General features: G+C 24.9%; 1 protein-coding gene across 1 annotated transcript in view; it reads left to right on the forward strand.

Annotated features, from left to right (window-relative positions):
• The window catches only part of Dop1R1 (Dopamine 1-like receptor 1), a 234,156-nt gene that overhangs the window by 124,934 nt on the left and 85,670 nt on the right, over nucleotides 1-23,552 (forward strand). The gene's annotated exons all lie outside the window — the stretch shown is intronic.

Below are 23,552 nucleotides of genomic sequence, written 5' to 3' on the forward strand. Positions count from 1 at the left end.
ATTATGTTGTACTCAACTATTGGGGAATTTATCATCATAGGGATTTATAATAGTAAACAGATTACCGTAAGATTTCATGTCAGATGACCGAGCATTGTATATACAGTATACACATTGTGCGTCAATTTTTTTACGTTCGTCGTTCCGGAACAGTAATCTTCTATTTTGCAATGTCGTTTTTTTTTTTTATATACATCACATATTATGAATTTCTGTACCTATGGACTATCAGCCTATCATATACCCAAGGGGTGTTTTATCTGTACCCTTGTTTCCCTACATGCTTAGTTATAATATTAAAACAACAGACGCATAAATTGATTCTACTTCGCACTGAGCTACGAAACAAACGTGATATTGCAATTTGCAATCGAGAATTCTATATTTAAAAAAAAAAAAAAAATCCATCACAAATATTATTACCTTATGAATTATGAGTATAACCGTAATAACCATAATATGTATATTTAAATATACAAATTTGATATTTGTTCATTTATTTATCATATTAATCATTGTTTGATTTATACTTATCATTTTTACTGTCAGCTGCTAGCTATATTTTAGTTTCGAAACTTTTTTGCTGTCTTTGAAAATTAAAGAATAAAAAAAAACCTAATTTTTAAATCAGTCTTCTCATATTTATATGATAACATGAACCGCACAATTAATTTTGTTATTGAATTGTTTCCATAAAAGAGAATTGGTTCTTTTGATTTAATATCATAGTACCTATACAATTAGTATATTCGCATAATATCTTAATCACGACAAATATAAAACATTTATACTAACAATTAAAATATAAAAAATAAATCATATAAAAGCTATTTCCATATTTTGTCATCTAATTTTATTTAGTCGACAAATGAGTTTACCAATCATATATATTTATTTTTTTGTTTAACTATTTTTCTGTTGTATTTAATTATAATATAAAACGATTAAATTGCTCATAAAAAATATATATTGTTATTTAAGATTAAACTGTATTATTTACTGCTATAGTTTTATGAGATTTTTAAATGTATCTTATAAATGTATAAATGTATGATATTGTAAATATATTATAATACGTCATTGATAGTGTGATGTTTATAAAAATTAAAAACAAATACCTATTGAGAGAGAAGATTATATTTTATACTTTAATAAATTACATAGGTAATTAATTTAATTTAATAAAACTAAAATTTAGCATCATAATTCATGATAGCTTCATAAAAACTTTACTATTTCATCATTCATAAATATTTAATTCCATGTTTTGGAATATATAAAGTATACATATATTATTAAAAATTAATTTCAAAATCAACCTACTACATTTCATTTTACGAATTATTATTAATTTTTTTTCTTTTGGTACGTTACTAGAGATAACTATTTTAAATATTAAATAGAAAAAGTAATTACGAATACTTAAAAAACATACAGTGACTTCTACTCACTCGTTACGTCGTGTGAATTAACTAGGGAATTAAGAAATTGAATGTTTAATATTTCAGTTTAATGATGATAATGTGATGTCCCCGTATACACCTTTTTTTCATATGATTTTCCATCCTAATTTGTTTTTACCGCATTTATTTTAACACAAAATCATATTAATGAAATGTAAATTAAATTATTACATTTATTTTTGATCATAAACAGATTTAATTATTTTATGAATTAATTAACAGGTGCATAATCATTCTAAAAACTACTCGGAAATTACACATCATGTACATTAAATAATTATTACACATGTACATCTTCTGCTGTAATCTGTTTTAACCTGTCGGCGTATGTATTGTAGGTAATATAATTATTATTTGTGATGATTTATAGCATTGAATTAAGATTTATGTGGTTATGTGGTACCTAGGTAGTGAAAATAATGTAAATGTTTGAATACTAGGTATTACTCTACGAATAAATATAGTATAAAACAATTAATGAAGATATAATGTTATTTTTATAATTGCAAAACATAACATAATAATGCGTAAATAAAATGTTTAATTTAAAAACTATTTTAATAGTTTAATTATAATATTTTTAAAAAAGTAACCATCATAGGGATATTTGAACTGCTGCTTTAAAAATATTGAATGTATATTTTAATATATTCTTATGATTTTTTTTTTTTATTGAGCATATTTACATCGACATCAAAGGCCTTTAGTTACACTTATTTATACAGTAATTATATAATATAATATATGATTCTTATGATTTATTGTCCTAATAATACCGGGATTGTTCAAATAAACTGTTAAATAAAAACTATGAATTTTAGTGTAGTTTGTCAGTATATAAATACATTTTTTTTTTCTATTTGTTATTTGTATGATACGATGCACACTAATAATATATTAGGTAGGTACATTATATAGATTAGACATAGAGATATTAAGTTTTTAATAGATCTCAAATTTTATTAGTATCGAATCCAATATATTTTTTTATCAATTAAACAGTACATAATTCAGTTTTAATCAACAAGAAAAATATATATATATCTCTAAAATTCTATTCGTGAAGTTACTATTATGTCTTTAATATGGTTATGATCTAAATGTTTTCTATGCGCCTCTTGTGTATATGTCAGCCCTTTGGTGCACAGTATTTTACTCTAAAAACTTTACCATCAAGCTGGTCACATAAAAATCATCACACGTTGACAAGTCGAAACCAAGACTTTCCGTCACCATCAAGCAACTAAATAAGTCTGCAAGAAAAATGTTCTCACGAAAAATCTGTGGATGCGCTATTCCTAGTGTATTATGTTATGAAGCCTCACCCTCAACTGAAACTTATGTCAAACTTCGATTCCGTTCCAAATGGAACTGAATTATAACCCGTCAAGTGTAAACAAACCTTTTGGAAAACTTTACTGGCAGCCAATCTTGAAACATCATACCACCCCCTGAATAAACCTGTATAAAAATAATTATTGGACGGGCAAGAGTCCATTTATTTAAAACGATTTATAATAAATGATATGTAAATCAATTTTCCGTGATGAATTGTGTTGAAATGAAGCAATACAATATAAGCGGATGTCTACAAATAAGACACACAAGTCTGACTCACAAGTTCCTTGTGGCCAAAGAGGAGTCCCCTCAATGCACGATATGTTGGGTTACTCTAAGAGTAAAACATATAATAACAGAGTGCTACCAATATTCTGACGAAATTAGAAAATTTAACATTCCAACCAACATGAATGAAGCATTAGAACCAGGCATCGAAAGCATTCCAAATATGTCAGCTTTCCTAAGAAAAACTGATTGATGTAATACAATTTAAACCTTCTACTAACTATAACCATAATGTTAATGTTGCGGAAATCACACAAAATGAATACCATATTAATTGCATAATTTTAGTTCTAGAAATCACTCATTATATTATATTAAACAAAAAACTAATAATCTTTGTTGTTGGTGTTTTTAAGTTCAATAACAAAAAATATATATCAGCGGAATGTTTAAGATTTATATACTATACTACGCCTATTTAAATACACATTATACAATTCCTAATTATTTTGAACTCCGTGTCATTAGATATAATTTATTTTTATTCACTTTTTTAATATAAGCGGGACCTAGATTTGGACAAAATCCAACTCGTTATCGTCGTTTTATTTCTATACTTCATTTAACATTCTCTTTTATAAGGCATTGTATCTTTATCCGAACGTTGCACCCTTATACTCGTTGTTATATTATTATGTTATGTAATTATATTATTCAATCGTTTATCTCAGCGCTTAAGTAGTATCAATCATTAGATACGTTGCCAAAGTAAAAATTACACACATTTATTTTTCAAGACATAAATGCTTTATTTGTTTAGATACTTATCATCTTTAATTCAGACACACGCTTAACAATAAATAGTGAGTTTTTCGCCTATAATTTGAATTCCGAGTGGATTGGAATATTTTTATTTCCTACAGTTCAATACACTTGAAAATCTAATACAATACTATGCACTACCAAGCTTTTTTAACCCAATTAAGATTTTTGACAATTCACAGGCACAGTTTTTTTTTTATGTATATATATACAAGGTGTAACTGATAGAACTGACTTTTGGACTAACTTTTTTCACATTAATATTTATTTTTTATTTTTTAGTAATGAAAAAAAAATAATTTAAAAAAATGTTGGATAAATTCAAAATATCCTATTTGTGAATCTGATTATAAAAACAATTTTGATGGTAAAAAGATTTATCTAAGTCAAGTAGTTAATTTTTTAGAATTTTTTTTGAAATTCAATAATTTTTGCTTAGATTAATATTTGGAACGCAATAACTTTTTAAAAATATAATTTTTGAGAATTTGCTTACATGAGTATATTTCTTAAATTATTTATTTATCATATAATATTAAAACATTTTTCATACGATGAATTTGTATAATTTTTTTTTTTTTTTTGGTCAGGTCTTTCTGTTACACATTATATGATAATCGTTTGAATTTTACATTTTTGCATAATGTTTCGTCAATATTTCGTTTGAAATTATCACAAAAGAAATATGACTCTCGATCGTTCTTTGCATTTCCTATATTTATTTTATATAATATTATGTATAATTATCTTATAGAGATAATACGAGTATGTAACGCTGTGTATATTTTAATACATTATTTTTGTTATTATCGTCTTTTGAAATTACAACTTAAGTGCTGTGGGTGATTCGGTGTACTCAAAGAACATGAGAAATTTAACGGACATCGTTAACAGATTTGTCGTTGCAAACCAACAGAGAGACAGCAAAGGAAGTATGATATGTTATACGTGTTATTTTAAGAATAATAATCCATATTGTATATACTATCATGCTATAATCCTTTATACCCACTCAGTTATAAAATGCTTAAGCACGAGGCAGATAAAATTACTTAAAAGAAAAAAAAAATAGGTAATTAAAAACAAGCCATTACTAAACGAAAAAAATATCGTAATCAAAAATTTGTCGGTAAAGTTGTTATAGTTAAGCTTTGTAAGTAAGGGTGAAGTTATACAAACAATTTTAGAAAAAATTAACGAACTTTTACACATGAGATTCAGTTTTTTTTTTTAATTCGTTCATTACATTTCCATTTTTATTCACTGTTCACTGTCTGCACATAATATGTTATATGATACACTATAATTGATGCTATAAAATGTCATATTTCGTGTAAACATTTGGTTTCATAGAATAAAAAAAGAGCTACAGTTTTATTGTCAATACTCTTTTAGTAACATAAGCCATGAAATTGGAGAAAGTCTAGGTCCAAATCCTGAAAACGAAACAAAAACAATACATTTCTTCAAATAATCACAAATATTAAAGTTATTATAAGTTAACAACAACAATTTTGACATGTACATAATTATAAAACTCAAAATGTCCAAAATTTTACATATTTATTTTGTATATTAAAATTAACAAATTTTTTTTTCTCTTTCTTTCTAATTATATAAATTAATCCAACGCTAATGGCCCATAGTTGTCGAAGCGGAAATTCTTTGTAAATTTTAAGACCAATAAAAAAAAAAACTCTTTCAGTAAATTACAACAATTTTAAACCGGAAGTTAATTTTTTTTTTTAAAAGAATCACTTGGTTTGTGATAGAGACTCTATCATAGAGTGTTTATAATTTATTAATTATGTTAATATACGATTATATTACATTAGTATGTTATATTAATAATACAATGACCATTGACCAATGTCACTAAAGTTTTTAATGCAAAGCTTTAATTAGTTTTATTTTTCTGTGATATAGGTATTCTAATATTGGTTTTGCCGATAAATTGCTTCAATTTCGATTATTTTAAACAACTTAAATAACTATACTGATTGGAAATCTCTACTACCTATATATAGAGTTGTGTTTGTTAAAATATAAAAGCAAACAAAATAAAATCGGTTTAACAAGTATTTAAAAATTTAAAAATTTAATGTAAAATGAGTGTTATTTATAAGGAAAAATAACATGCGAATTTTATCTAACCATCTACGCTTCCATTTGTATCATGGGCTTCCAAGTACTTCAAAACATTTAAGTGTCGTGAGAAAAAAAACTGTCACACACACGCGCATCTGTGTCAATATCGGCGGAACCAGTAATGAAAATTCGATGATGCTTTTCAGTTTTTCAGAATGGTAAGATGAGTTTTGAGAGGACTACTGCTGTTGATTAAATTGCTTTATATTTTATGTCTCCGTCCACTCGTCCTAATACCGCCCATGCGTGAAACTACGTGTGGTACAGCAGCATAAGACTGTCTACTTAGTTATACGAAATGGGAAAAGGTCGTAAAAATAATTTTTGGTCCCCAGAGAAAATAATTGGAAGGACGTTTGAACGAAAACATTTTTACGCGTAACAATTTGTCGTGTTTTCATGAATGAAACAAATATAATATATAGGTATGTAGGCGCTCCAATAATATACTAAACAACACTTCTTAGACACATTAAAAACAAATAAAATATTGTTATTCCGTTAAACCAGCTGATAACAGGCATATTTTTAAATTATTGGTGTTAGATTTTACGAATCATTTTGCTTAAAGTAAATCTATAAAATGTCACGTCCAATGACCTTAGATGTCGTGGGAACAGCTCCAAAAACTGTATACTATAATAACGTTTATGCATTCATTTTGTGGTAGGCAGTTACCTAGTCTCCTGTTTGATATATTTATCAAAATCATTAACTAAAAACTTAACGATTATTCTTTAAGTTTAGTTTAGTTTATTATTCTTTTATAAATGTTGAAGATTAAAATTTTATATGCTTTTAAAATAATTAATTTCAATCTGCTTAGGTATAAAATCTATATTTAACCGTAACAATGTGGTTCACATTTTATAAATGATAGTTTATTCAAACTTTAATGTTATTATTTCGAGAAATGATGGACAGAAAGAGATGAATGAAATTCATTAATTACGTCTAATTAAAAACAAAAGTTACTACACTCCCGCTGTCATTTCATTTTCGTGTATATTCTTTTATTTCAATTACTCACGTTTCATTTTTGCATTGTTATTTGATATTATTTGATTTGTCATTCTAAATATTTAGGTAATAATTTATGGTAATAGTGTAAGTTATTTTCATTTTTTGGCTTATAAAAATAACAATATTTCGGACCTGTCTTCAAGACAATTAACTCGAAATGGTTTAAATAAATCATATACATTTAATGAATTAAAAACCATATATATCATAATATAAGTAAGTTACTTTTCATTGCAATAGACACTTCAATCAATTATGAAGAAAGTGTGTTATATTTGATTAAAAATGTGATTTTAATTATGATAGTAAATATCTGGTCATTTTTACATCAACAAAAAAACATTTATAATTTTCTTATTTGTTTTAAAAAACTTCATTAAACTACATAATTATATATTTTCTCTGTAAATGCTGATTTCTTATACTTTGTGTAAAACGTATTATTATAATTTATAAACTAGGTATAATTTTATTCTTATTATTTTGAAACAATTAATTAAATACATTTAAAAAAATTGTCTTATTTGAAATTATAGTCTATTCTATAAAAGTATAGGATGGTTTTGTTTATAGTAAAAGTTAAAGCTTTTATAAGTATAAAATGTTCAAAAGAGTTTTAAAATATTTTTACATAGTTTAAAGTTCTGCATAAGAATATATGTTGTCAATTTTTTAAGTTATTGCATTTAAATGATTTTCTTTATTATTTATATCTAGTTGAATTAATAAAAATAAAACATTTGTTTAAAAAAAAATCAAATTTAAGACAATAAACCAGTTATTTATTGTCAGTTGCAATTACTCAAACTGTGATTTTTATATAATTAAATAATCATTATTTTCTAATTTATAAGATGTGTAGAGAACTTATATGAAACAACTCATGTTTTTGATCATGTAAATGTAAATATTGAAGTATGCAATTACTACGTAGTAGCATAGGCGCAACTAGGGGGTGTTTGGGGGTGCTTCAGCACCCCCAGATCAAAAACACAAAAAATGGAAAAATTATATGAAAAAGTTTTGTTTTACGTAAGGTTGTTTAAATATTGAAAGAGATTTTGTTAATAAAATTACTTCTTCAGAAATAATGGAAATATATATATTCCAATATTCCATTAATAAAAGAAAAATAGTATTAGTGTAAAATAGTATATTAGGTATATATTATGTAAACATAGCCTCATGTAATTGACTGCTAAAAATGTAAATTGTATAATTATTTTGACATCAGTTATTAAAAAAAAATAATATTTATCTGTTTATACTAGGTCATTATTTGAATCACTTAAATAATAATATAGGTAATATACTTAAAGTATTTATGAGGTAAATATTAGTGTGCTTATGTTTTTATAATGTATTTAAGATTGGTGATAATAATTATAAAATTGAAGTAGCTACTTGGGGTGTGGGGGCATAGCCCCCACGGGTCTGTTTCATCTACATAATTTTAGCACCCCCAGTGTTTGGCCTCTAGTTGCGCCTATGTGTAGTAGGTAGTATGACTTAAACATGAAACCACTTAATTGTTTTTGAAGTGCATTATGAATATCAAATTAAGCAATGCAATCCTTCAAAAATATTTTCATGGTATAGCTTAAAAATAAAACATATAATACTTTTAAAATACATTAATCAAAATATTTTTCAGTAATTTTTTAGTTTTATTATTTAAATTTGTATTTATGTTTTATCTTAAACCAAAATAGAAATAGGTAGTGTACGTTTTACATTGTATAATAGTTTCATAGTCAAAGTTCATAAAACTATAAAAGTAAGTACCTATGCTTATTATACTGGTCTAACAGTCGTGATAGATGATGAATGAAAATGTTGTATTGGGTTTATTATAATTGTAAATAACTAAAATATAATAGTGTTGTGGTAAGAAAATATATGTTTATCCAGTATAACTAGAAGTATGTTGAAAGTGAAAGTGGTATTTTGATTGACTGCTTTGGTTATAATAAATATGATATAAATAGATAACTATACATATTTTAATATATATACAATTTTATATTTGAACGGTTATTGTTTACTTTAGTAATATTATAGTAAAGTATAGCAATTAGAATAACAGAACAATTTGCTATAGATTTGAATTAAATAAATATAATGGTCTGAATTTCGTTACATCTAATTAAAAGGTAGTGATAATAATTATTGTACAAACCTGCTATTTGAAAATGATTCAGTTAATTAATATACTATTCTTGTACAAAGTTATATTAAAAACGCTTAAAATAAAGTCATGGGTTTCATACATTTGCATATTATTAATAATATGTATGTTTTTTGAGAATATTCAAAAGGCGGGTAATAATAAAAAAATTTATAGAAAAAATATAAAATATTAGCTGGTTATAAAAAGTAAATCATATATCATCGTTACCCTACCATCAGGTTCTAGGGAACAAAATAATATTATTATGCCATACAAGGTTATTAATTAATTACAGCAGGTAGAAGCTTAATATGATCACCTCATCATGACCAGGCTCCAACAATGGCAAACTAACAATACTAACAATATCGCTACAAAATTGACAAAGAACTTAGGTACCTATTATGAAAATTTATTATACAAACAATTTTATACGCCGTGTTTGAAATTTAAGCCATTTACTTATAAATCTTTACAGTATTAGTTAAGTAGGTATACGTGATATCTTAATATGTTGCGGAAAAATAAATGATTAGTTACCTAGTATTTATCATTCAATCAAAAACTACATTTTTTCGTGTGTGTTTTAATAAAACGTTATTTTATTTATATCATACTTATTTACCTACTATGTCCGAATAATTAAGTGATTTCTAGATAAAGTTTTATTTTATAATTAATAGCCTTATAGGACTTTAAATGGTTTTTTTTTTTTTACCCTTTTAACGGTAAAGATTTAACAATTTTGTAACTTTAATTGAAATAAACAAAATAATTGAATCGGCTAATATTGATATAAATATATAATACAGTATAATAGTTTCCTTGCGGTATTGCAATTCAAATAATATAGTAGATAGTTATTTTTGATTTATAGTAATATAATAATAATAATAATAGTAATAATAATAATTTATATTTATATTTATTTATTTATTTATTTATTAATAAACAACTATAAAAAAGCAAACGTGATTATTTTCCGAAAAAATTCTTGAATTTCTTTTAAAATGTATTGTTGTCAACCTAAAATATTTACAAAAAAGTAAAAAAATACTTTCGTAAACATGAGTTGTTAAATTATTGAATACACTGGCGTATATAGCAGGGTGCGGTTTCGACATACATGTGCTTCGTACTTCCGGTCATGACTGGGTACAAATCGTCATATAGATAGAGGTTCCCCACTTGATGACACGCATTTTCCTCACATAACTAAAGGATTTATCGATTTGTGATGACGGTGGAGATAGAGTAAAAGTGTATCGGTGGATCCTCCCAAAAACTATAACTCATATTTAAACAAACAAAAAAAAAAACTGTACCCTAAAGTAATAAATAAAGGGTGTGTGCTTGTGAAAATAATACATGCGGAAATGGTTTTTGAAATGTGAAAGAAACCAAGTGGAAAATATTTTTAATATAAAGTATTTTGGAAATTCGAGATCATTTAAAATGTGATTTAAGGAAATGGGGTGTTCTAAAGTCAATTTTGATGTGTTTTATTCACTGCAGCCCACGATTAAATAAAAGTAATTTTTTTAAATCATTCATTTTCCATTGAATGGAAATATTTTAAAATTTAAATTTTTGAATTTGCATTATTTACCTACGTGTAATCTCGAGATGATATTTGTGGTTTTAGATTTGATACAGGATAATTGTGTTTTTTGTTTTTTATTTTAATACTAAAATTGTTGATAAATAAAATTTGAGAAAATTTATGATAAGAATTAACTCAAGTGAATACAAGATTGTTGAGTGAGATGTTTTTAATTAAAAAATAATACATTAATCTAGTTAGGTTTATTTTTCATATTGAAAAAATACATATTGTATAGTTTTGAAAATATTTTGATTACATTTAAACTATTTATAGAAATTTGGAAAATATGGAAAATTTCATGTTTTTGAACAAAATTTTCCTATAAACGTAAAAAAAACTTGCTTGGTCAAACAAAAATTTACAAATATATTTTTAGTTATTAGTTTATTAAACATTAAATTTGTATTGATATGCATTGCAAATTGAACAAAAGGTTGTTCTTGATTAGTTTTCTACATTTTTTTTTCTACAGTTATTTAAATTAAAATTACGATGATACCAGTTCAAACAAAAAATAACATTTGAATTGCACGTCTGTATTACAGCGACTTACTCAAATACTTGATCTATATACTATACACTGTACAGCAGAAGTTTTACCTAATTTCCTCTATTTTTATTACAAAATAATACTATTATCATTTAGGGGAGGTTTTATTTTGTGGGATTTAAAAGTTAGTTGATAAATTTTATTTTAGTCGCTTCTTTTGTTAAACAGTTATTTCTGTCACTTTAAAATATAAATGCATTAATACATCTGAACGTCATTGATGAATGAGAACAAGTTTTTACATCATATATATTACTCACACATTATATTCCACATACGCTGTCATTGCAAACATTTGTTTTATTTATATTTTGTGGCTTATATTTAAGTCTTAAATCAATGAAAATATTTGTTGACAAAATTTTTTTAAGCATATGTTTGTAGGTATTGGGAAGTTTGGTTATGTAAGGCCGTACATATTTTTCTACCATGTTGTTTACTTGCATTGTAGTATTTTGCGATGATTTAGTTTATAATTTACTAAACTAAACAATTAACTACTTTTTGCGTTAAGAAGAATAGGAAAATATTATGCAATTCATCATATTTTTAGTTTTTACAACCAAAGTGAATTTATTTTATTTGTTTTAATGAGGAACAAAAAATAATTTTTGTGCTACATCAAATTTAACTTTGTACTAAATAAATTGTGGAATTTGTTTTCATAACACTTTATAAAGTATGTTTTGTTAAAAAAAAAAAAAACAAGGAAGTAGTTAAAGTTAATCGATAAATATAACCACATAATTTCTATTTGATAGTTTGGTTATTTAAAATATAATGGGCGTGTAATTTAATGCATTAACAGTATAAAACTAATCAAACTTAATGTGATTAAATAGGCATTAGTATTTAATTTATTCTGAGAAATTCTATAGAAGTTTCGTAATCGCCTTCATATTATTTACAAGCAAGTAGTTTGAAATATTAATTTTTAGATTCTGAACGCACTAAATTGATTTTATAATAATGTGTGTGTGTTTTTTTTTTTTTTTGTCGGACACTTTATATTCACGTAAATATCTACTATATGAAGGAGTTTGAACATTGAGAATCAAATGTAAAAACGTCTATTACTGCTTTAAGTATTCAAAAAAAAATTAAGGAAAAAACTGAAAATTTCACGAAAAACCAGTTTCCGCTAAATCAATTTTCATTGTTTTGCTGTAACAAAAATCGAATTATCACTATAAAAAAAATTTAATTCACACTAAATGTTTATATTATCATTTTATATAAACAGTAATTGGTAATATGTCGGTAAAAAAAGTTTTCGCTTAGTCAAAGACTCAACAATTTTGTACAAAATTCTTTGTAATTTTACGTGAATTAAAAAAAAAAAAAACGGGTAAGTCGTGGATGTCGCTCTGCTATACAGCGTAACTGTAATGGATGGAATTAAATTTGAATCAAATGATATTATATCATTGTATACGAAAAACGATTCTGAGCGGAGAGATGGTTTATCTGTCTAGGATATATTATAAATTATTAAAAATTTTCAAATCTTAAATTTAAAAAGAAAATTTTTTATGAATTGCGAATTTTTGTGATTTTTACATATTATGTTGTAAAAATTCAAACTTGAATGATTATAAAAAAATTGTGACTATATATTATTTTTATTTTTAAATGGCTATTGTAAAAATATGTTAGAAGTATTGTATTTGCAAGCTTTTCTACCCAACAAATAGATTTTTATCGATATTAATTTTAAAAAAACTAATAATAATCGAAAGTTGCATATGCCTATAAATAATTTAATTTAAGTCGAAATTTTTTGAAAACTGCATGGTGGATATAATATACTTAAATAAACATTCGGTGAAAATTTCATGTATCTATGGTCATTTGTTTTAAGGTTACATCAAAAACAAATATTGATTTTTTTGAAAACTGATTGTGCGTAAATATTTCCGTTTTTTCCTTAAGAGGACACTACACCCGCATGTTATGTCTCTGTCTTACACGCGTACTACATATCAAATTTTCGTTCGCTAGATTCAATAGTGTGCTGTTAGTTTTTATATTAGAGTGAATTGACCCATTATCAAACTTTTAGGTAGGAACATTATCTGTGTTCTCATGTTGATTTTTTACGATATCTTAATTTTTAAATGAGTTATGAGCATGTTAATTACAAATATTTGAATATTCACATAACTCATTTAAAAATTAAAATATCGTAAAAAACCATCATAAGAACACAGATAATGTTCCTACCAAAAAGTTTTATAATGGGTCAATTCAGTCGAATATAAAAACTAACAGCACAATATTAAATCTAGCGAATGAAAATTTGCTATGTAGTACGCGTGTAAGACGGAGACGACACATTCTGGTGTAGCGGCCTCTTAATTTTTAGTTTGTTAATCCTGATTATTTAGAAAAATATTGAGAATTTTTTACTTTTGATTCCCCCAAGTAACAACTAGATTCATTTTCTAATCTAACAATGTACTGAAGTCGAAAATTGAAGCATTTTTACTGCCCCAAAGCAAGCCTGGGCATTAACGAGTTAATAAGTTAAAAGTTAAGTTAATTTGAACTTATTAACTTAACTTACTAGTTTGCTGTTTTAATTAACTTAACTTATTTTTATCTACGTTAACTTAAAATCAAATTCTACTTTTTTAATATTACTAATTAAGTTAATTTTGAATTTTCATTTTATCTAGAATATATTTTAGTCTACAATGGTTCGTCGATTTAAAATTCGTAGAATATTAGAAAATATTGTTGGAAAAAAAAAGAAGATATTTTCGTAATTATTTTTATAAATAACAACTTATATGTTATTTTGATTAATATTATGTACTAATAAAATAATAAATAGTAATTTATAATATAGAGATAACATTGTAACAATGGGACATTTAGTCGCCCATATGACCATAATATTATTATATAAGATACATCACTTGCTACGAGCTCACGAAGTCACGTTTAATTATACCAGGCTTCTTAAGTATTCATTAATTATTATTATTATTACTTAATATTTATTAATATCTTATTTTATAATTTTTATGATTGTCGAATTATTATGAATTGTAACCATTTTATTACAAAAATACCTACCTACCTTTAAATAGTGGTGTAACCTAACCTACATTTGTGATTTTCACTTATTTTAAAACCTTTTCAATGAAATTTTTTTATTAACTTAACTTATTAATTGAAGTTAAGTTAAGTTAACAAATTTTGTTAACTTAACTTGAAACTTACTTGATGTATTTAAAAATGTATTTAACTTAACTTTTTATTTAATTTAACAAAAAATATTTAACTTAACTTAACTGAGTTAAAAAAAATCATTAACTTGCCCGGCCTTGTTACAAAGTGATGACAGACACAAAAAAAAAAAATAGCAAGTTTGGCTATTAATATGTTATAGTTTTTACTATACAGTATATACAGAGTAAGATCTCATTTTTATGCAGTAACTATATTATGATATTAAATGGACCGGAATAAAAATCTACAATTATTTCTAAAAAGTAATCTCCAGGCCTATTGGGAGACATAGATTGAAAGTAAGAAATAACAATGTTATTTTATTAATCTTTGAAAAAAATAATGGATTGAGAAAATCAATACATTCTTTTGGGTTTAAACCATAGAAACCTCCGAATTCTTTCACCTCGATGCTTATCTTAAAAACGAAACACAATAATTTTTCATATTATTATGATATCTGGAACTGATGGATACATAAATTATTATGTTGTTTTTCATAGAATTTCTTTTAAAAAATACATAAAATAATTTATGTTTTGAACCAAGATATACCCAAGATTGTAATAGCTTATTTGATTTGTTGGTCATAATAATTATTTTTCTGTTAAAGTTTAAGAATTTAATATTTTGAATAATAATTATTTAAATATCTACATTTATCAATAGTTTAAGATTATTCTAAAAGTAAATAAGTCTGAATATATTATTTTTAAAGTGTTATAACTTGTAATTGACAAATAAATCAATGTTTGTTGTAATTTTTATAATTTTTTTTTATTTGTATAATACCTATCTATATTGTTTCTATTCTATCTTGATAAAATTAAAAAAAACAAAAGTAAATAATAATTTAATAAATTGTTTATAGTATAGATACCTTTATTAATAACGCAAATTACTATTATCGAAAGAAAATGTTTACAATTATAAATAAAGAGATACTTATTTTCTAAGATAAATTAATATGGTTAATAAAATCAAAATAGTGTGTTGATTTGTTAGTGTGTTTCTGAATAAAACTAATTTAAAAATACAAATAAATACAAGTCAAATTATATTATTAAGAAAACTAATTAATTTTTAATTTTTATTATTTTAGATCGTAATTTTGAGACTTAATGATTTTCTGCCGAAGCCTTTGAGTCTATTTAACGTTTAACTTAAGTATTCATAAAAAAAAAAATGTATAAATAAATATAATTTAACCTCTCTTATTAAGTTTGCATAATGTAAAAAATATACTACAGATATAGTTGTACTTCATACATAATGGAGATTAGATAGCATCTAGATGAAACTGCGAAACATCTTTAAAATCCAACATTTTTAATTAATCAGAAAATCAGACGTAAATCATAGATTTTAGCGAGTCAATAAAATTAAAAGCAGATTATTGAGAAAAATTAATTCAATCAGATAAATACACCCTTAGAGTCGGTATGATCAACTCGTTGCAAATAATATAGTCATTTAAGCACAATGGTTTTAACACTTTTTGTATTTTCCTCTACAACTGTGCAAATATCCTTCACGAAAGCATAAAATATTTTTGATATTTATTTTATCATTATTATTTCAGTAATGGACACTATATAATATTATAAGTATCTATATATGCATATTCACTATATTTATAATTGAATGTGTCCAGACTGACTAACTGATCAACGATGAAAATAAACTATGATTGCAGAATATTATCATGTTCCTTTGTACCATCATTTATGGGTACATTAAGAAAAGATTTTCAAGTTTTAAAGAGATGCTTAAACGAACATTTTTAGTTTATTAAGATATTTTACATTTTTTATTTGCTTATGTAAAGTCTACATCAGTTACACATTAATGTAATATCTAGCAATTATGGACATGAGTATTTATTGAAGTGAAACTTCTTTACAAAGGACACAACGATGAATAATAATTTGTCACGAAATTTTAAGTAATACTAACTAAATGTGAAAAATATGTGTATTTTTTTTCAAAATGGTCACTCTAAGCGTATTTAAATGGTCCAATTCAATACACATAACAGAATATGTGGAATGACCCCTTTATATATTCTATATATATAGTACATACTATATATATATATACGTATATTGTACGAGTATGTGAAAGGAGTCAGAGGCATAATCATATTCGTTCAGGGATATTACTATTATTAATAGTATTATCTTTGTAGATAGATATTTAATTATTAAAGTTGGGAATAGTGAGATGGAACATAGGTACTGTGACTTATAAGTTAATTCAGTTCATATGTATATAATATACATAACAACATTTATTATAATAATACATTTTACGTAAAACGATTTGTAAGATGTAAAACATTGTAATACTTGTAGGATAATAACCTTAGCAGCCAAAGCCTTCATTTTAATAAAAACAATATATGCATACATACCTACAAATACGTATATTATTACTATTATTACTTATATAATTCTATATTTTTAAATTACTTTTGGTATAACGAATTTGAACTTGAAATCCTATCAGTTCATTATGCTATGAAATTGTTCATTTTCAGAAAAGTCCGAATACCAATAAAACTACGTAATATTTAAATAATTGGTTAGTGAATTTTCCTATTTTTGGTATTTCAAGTCATACAAGATGGTTTACTGTTATTATTTTTCATAATTATAAAAAAAAGGTTGACTTGCAGCCTGCAGGGCAAAATTATTTGAAAATAAATACTACTTAACGAGATAAATAAAACTATATAATGCTATGATGAATTGACAATTTTTATAGCACTTGGGAAAAGTTAAAATGTTGAGTCACGTAAGCCAATTATTAGAACTCTTGCATATTTTATATCATACAAAATCTAAACATAACTAAATTTATTTATATAAAATATTATATATTTATAACATTTCCGTGAAATATGTGAAAAACAACTGATGAAATTTGGTCTATCATAGTCCGTACTCGTATTTGTTCAATTTTTCGATCTACAATAAAATATTATACAGAAACAAAATTTCATGAATTTTATAGAAATATATTCTGTAAGTAACGTAAACATCAAAACAGTATAGAATTTCGTTCTAAAAAAGTTGAAACAACAAGTTTTCAAAAAAGAGGTTTAAAAACAAAAAAAAAGTTTTTCTTATTACATCGCCAATGACATTATAATAACGGAACAATTATGTCTTCTTTTGAGTTTTGATTCGGAAGGATGTTATTTTTTTCAACGATCTTCGAAACTTCCGCCTACGCAGTGTATGATTATAAGATGCATAACAAAAGTTAAGAGAGCTAATTTATGGGGGGAAATGTTCTTTGAACTAGTATAACGCCAAACGATAAATGGTTGGTAAAGTCAAATAGAGACTATATTACGTAGCTAGTCTCTAATCTGTACTCTTGACTATCTAGAAATATTTCATTTGATATTATAGTATTTTAAAGTTGTAGAAACTTTTCATTTATTTCATATTTAAGTAAGCATTTATGTGCATTGAAAATTTTTATTATAATAATTATAATGATAAATTATTCGAATAATAACATTGTTTGATTTCGTTATATGTATTATTACTTCATTATATTATTTTGTATTATCTCATATATTTTATATAACCTAACTATTATTATAACTACTCAGTAATTGTATACATTCAATTTAATATCTATATTGAATATTGTATTGTTTCGTAAATTGTAATTTATGTCCAATGGACATAGCAGTCGTGGACTTGTTCCATATAATAATAAAAAAAACGGGTAAGTGGATGTCACTCTGCTGTACAATAGGGGGTGGGGTGAACCTCTGACTAGGGTAGGTAAAATTTGAATGCAATGATAGGTATCATTGTATATAAAAAAAACGATTCTGAACGGAGATGATTTGTCAGTCTAGGATAATATATTATATTTAAATATTGTCATATATTCTATTTTGAAACAAATATTTTATTTTTCAATTAGGACGCATTTTGCATAAGGCATGGTTTATCAATTTTTCCAAAAACATTGCATGTAGTTATCACCATTCATAATACCTTATATTATCATAGACATACATAAATCTTTATCGTTACGCTATTTCATAAAAATTTAAAATTCAAACGCACTTAAAATTTTTCCTATAATGATGCATCGAGTTTTCTCTATAGCTACTTGAAGGAAAACTTATGGAAAACTCAGTGTGTATTTTTTTAATCTTAAGTTATAAACACAAAAAATTTTATGATATTTCAACTTCAAAATTACTTGCAAATTTTCGCGTTTTCGACAGATTTCGTAAAAATTTGAACTATAACACTTATAAAAAAAAATTGTGATAAACGATTTTTAATTTTTTTTAACTACAATAAGAACAATTCAAAAAATTTCAGTGGTCTATAAATAACTCAAAAAAAGTCAAAAATTTTTGAAAATTAAACTGTATAATATAGATATCACTAACATAAATGTTTGGTGAAAATTTCAGTATTTACAGTGATTAGTTTTTGAATTACAACCATATAAAAAAATCGATTTGGTCGAAAACTGGTTTTGCGTAAAAATTCCCATTTTTCTGTCATTTTTTTTTGTTTTTCTCTATTTTTTTGAAAACTATTGAAAAATGTTTACTTTTGATTTCTATAATTCACCAAGGATATTCACTTTTACATCGGAAACCATCCCCAAAGTTTGAAATTGAAGCATTATTCGACTAGTTATTCTGTACACAGACACAAAAACAAAAAAAATCATTGTAAAATCAATACATCTTCATCACTTCGTTCAGAATCTAAAAAATTATTGAATTTGGTAGTATTTATAAAAAGACATAAATACGTATAGGAATGTTGATATTGGACCATTGCAATATTATTGTCGGCTATTACTCGCCTTTTTTTTAATGACTCAACATTTCATAAGTAAGTCATTTCTGCGTGAAAATCATTTAGTTTATTAATCGTCAATAACTATTATTACTTGATTATTTTTATGGTGTTATAGCTTTCAATTAATTAATTTGTCTTACTGAATCTTTTATATTTTTTTCAATTAATTTTTCACATTAAATTCTTTAATAACATAATGATATATTATTATTTATGTTTTAATTCATTTTTATTCCTATTAATGACTAGGTATTATAAATATATGTATAAGAATAAAACGATTTTCATCGCCACCATGATTTACAAGTAAAATAAATATATAAAATATATATCATTGTAGTAATAATTATCATAGTTTATATGACCAATATAAATTTATTTTTATATTAGACAATATTGTAACAGGCGATTGTATTTTATAAATATGATTGAATAACGAATTAATTTATACTACTTAAATACAGTCATTGTATTATTTCGATATAAAGTTTTTAAATTTGAATTTGTAAATAAGAAGCTGTATAGGTGTATGTGAGTATTGAATCAATTTACTGAGAATGTTTCTTAAATAAAAAAGTGATATTCATGGTATATAATAACAAAAAACTAATAAGCCAAAAGTAATTTTTTTTGAAAGTTCAAATGCTAAGAAAATAAATATTTATTAAAACTGTGTGTATTCCTAGTATCCAAAAAACTTACGAATAAGGAATTATATTATGCTCGTAAGCGTTTTCAATTAGTGAATTTTCTCAAGAATATTTTTAAACATATACGTACGTTTTTGTCGGCTCTTTTTGGATTGGTTATATTATATACTATTGAATTATTGTATTTTTTATAAACATAAAATAAAATTTAAATGTGCTGTACAATGAAGTACGTTTGCATAGTACATATTTTATTTCTGATACAAAATGTATTATGTTGATGTGCTGACATAAAAATATCAAGTAGAATTCTTAACAAAATTTGCACAATAAGTTATTATTATTTTTTTTTTATTAGATTTAAGGCTTCGACATCGCTGGTCATTAGCCTGGAGTAGGTTTACAGTGTAAAAGAGATATAAATACAGTTAAAAAAGAAAATAGGGTTAATTACAAATTTTTACAAATTTTTTGGTCTAAAAAATACGGAGCAGGATTTATACAATGTTAAAATTTATTTATAAGGTTAGTATTGGTTAGAAATAAGATAATTTTAGTGATATTTTTTTCATTAAGTGCTTCTTCCACATTCGGTGGTATTCCCAGGTGGTTTCTTATGTGGCGGTATTTTGTGCAGTGTATTAATGATGTGTTGGACAGTGAGGTCAGCGTGGAATTCATCACAGGACTTTTGTAATGAGTTATTATATTCTTACTATTACATAGTTATAAATTTGAAGATGGGGATTGGGATAACTTTGAATGGTCTGTGAAAGTGCGTTTAAAAGTACCTAGCGTGCTTTGTCATCAATTGCTGTTTTCATATTAAAATCATTGAGCAAATTTCAGTTAGACATAACATATTATATGGCAGATAATTACAGATTCGTCAAAGTGCTATACTTACTAGAACGCTTGTATTTTATTAGATTTTTCATCGTTCCTCAAAGACCTATCCAAATAAGTTTAAGGAGAGTTTTATATTTAATTATTAAAATTAGTGGATAATATTTGTGAAAAACGCCTATACTATCATGAATAGCGTGTAGTGTTAATTGATTTATTTAATATATTCCAAATTGTTCGTATGTCATACCTGTATAAGCAGAACTGATGATAATGAAATGTCTAAAAGTGTATTTGACAATAGTTGTGTGCTTTTAAAGTTAATAAAACAAACTATTATTTTTTGATTAACTATTGCCTAATACTATTTCAGTATACTGCAAATGTCCCATGGGTATATACTAATTTAAATTTGTGGGAAACGATTTTGTATCAAGTTGAACACTTTAAAATAGAAATCTTAGCGGGATATGATATTATATTATACAGTATAGTTAAATTGCATATTACCAAAGCGGAGTCGTTTAGATTTTTCAGCTGATACTAAATGTTTATAAAGTAACTTAAATCTGTATATCTACAACGCTCATACTATTATAACCGTACACGTTTTTAGATTGCCAAAAATGTCAATGATTATTAGACGTTTTATTTAATTTTCTATAATTTAAGAATCTCCGTCATATTAAAGTAGTAAGAGACCTGATGCAGTCTTGCAGTGTATATTACTACAACCTTGGTACTGTTTTGCTAGAGAACGGAGATGATGCCAATAGAAACGCAATAATTAAAATGATACAGTTTATGCGATTCCAATATTGGGTGAGGTTTGGAAAATTAATGAGCTGATGATGCGACCTCGAGATTGGAGTGAGGAGAAATTTTATCTTGCATGTGTACATAGTGCGTTCACGGGACACTTGTCTTTTAGCCTATTCATCAATCATGTTTGGCACAACTTTTCCTCGCGTTACTGCACGGCCTACAATGCTATCTGACACGAATGGTCTGGCGATGTTTATATACACCGCCACGTACGCCGCACGACAGCTGTTAAATGTTCTCGATTTCTGGTAACTTATATATGGTTTTAGAGTTAATATACAAGATATGTATACTTTATGATAATTACAACAACACATTATATTATTCAATCGATATTAGTAATATCACTAATTAAATTATACGTTTCGATATACGTTTAAGATTTAGCTGGTCACAATAAGTAAACACGATAGTATCCATCGATAAAACTCTCCAGTAATCTATTAGATTTTTTTTTAAATAATTAGTTATTTTATATATACAATAAAGTCTATAGTTGTTTTTGTAGTGTATTGTTTTATAGTATACGGATATCAATTTTGTGACCTTTCAGGACAAGTTGTAAAAGTAATAAGAGTGCTTATCTATCGTGCTACAGTGAAAAGCCTCGCAACTAAAATGCATCACCGTTTCGGAAAGTTGTAACGACATTAATTAAACTATAGTTTCTTATTACTTCTAGTCTTATAAATCATAAATATAATATATTATCGTAATACATTATAATTTTATATTACATTTAGACATTTAGTTAATTTTGTGTCTGCACAATGAGTTATGAAGTTCACGTTTATTACTGGTGATTGTTGTAAAAAAGATTAGTATTCATAATTTACATATATACCTACCTAAGAAAATTAGAGTTCGTGATTTATTTAAACAAGCTACACATTATGTATTATGTTTCGTCAAAAACCAGAATGTTATACATTTCAAAATGTGTACAGTGATTTTTGTATACATTGAGAAGTGTACAAAGTAAATAAAAATATCTCATTTTAACCACATTATTAAAAGTATAAGTATTAACCCAAAAATAAAAATAATAAATTTTTTTTAAATAATGAAAAAAATTCAGAAAATGCATTAATTTTCATGATATTGAAGACTTATTATTAAAAAAATCATCTAGTACTACATTGTTTTACATTGTTGTTACCATTTTACAAAATTGTATGTTATATTTTGGTGTACAAAACAGGCGATGATCGCTTTCGTTATCATACCAGATAGATATCACAAAAATATTTTATTTATATAAAATAATATAAGAGGTTCAAAAACAGTTTCAATTTCTATGCTACAGAAAACAACGCAATTCGCTTAAATGTAATATTTTGTTTAAATTATACGTAGAACTAGGGCTTAGCTATTTTTTTTTTTTACAACCAAACAACAGAATTTCAAAGATTTTTATTTTTAAGAAATTTAATTAAAAACCCTGCAGATAAAAAAAATTCTAGGCTTGATATAAATCATGAATTTGAAACTCTTTATGCAGAATATTGTAAACCTGAAAACATAGCTTTATATTTTTTTATTTCTGTACCAAAAAAATATCAAATTAGTTTACCAGTTAGTTATTTGATGCATTATTGTTCATCGAATAAGATATATCAGTTTGTTTTAGATGGTAAAATTCATAAATATATTTAAAAATAAACCTTAAGAATGCTATTTATTTCCAATCTTTAAATTTTTACAAAATATAAATTTCTATAACATAGTTTTTATATATGTTAAGTAAGATACGTTTTTTTAAGAATGGTTACCTATTATTTATTTAATTTAAT

The sequence above is a fragment of the Diuraphis noxia genome, unplaced genomic scaffold (assembly GCF_037042655.1).
Source record: "Diuraphis noxia isolate RWA-SAM2 unplaced genomic scaffold, SU_Dnox_SAM2 contig0005, whole genome shotgun sequence".
In the NCBI taxonomy this organism is placed as follows: domain Eukaryota; kingdom Metazoa; phylum Arthropoda; class Insecta; order Hemiptera; family Aphididae; genus Diuraphis; species Diuraphis noxia.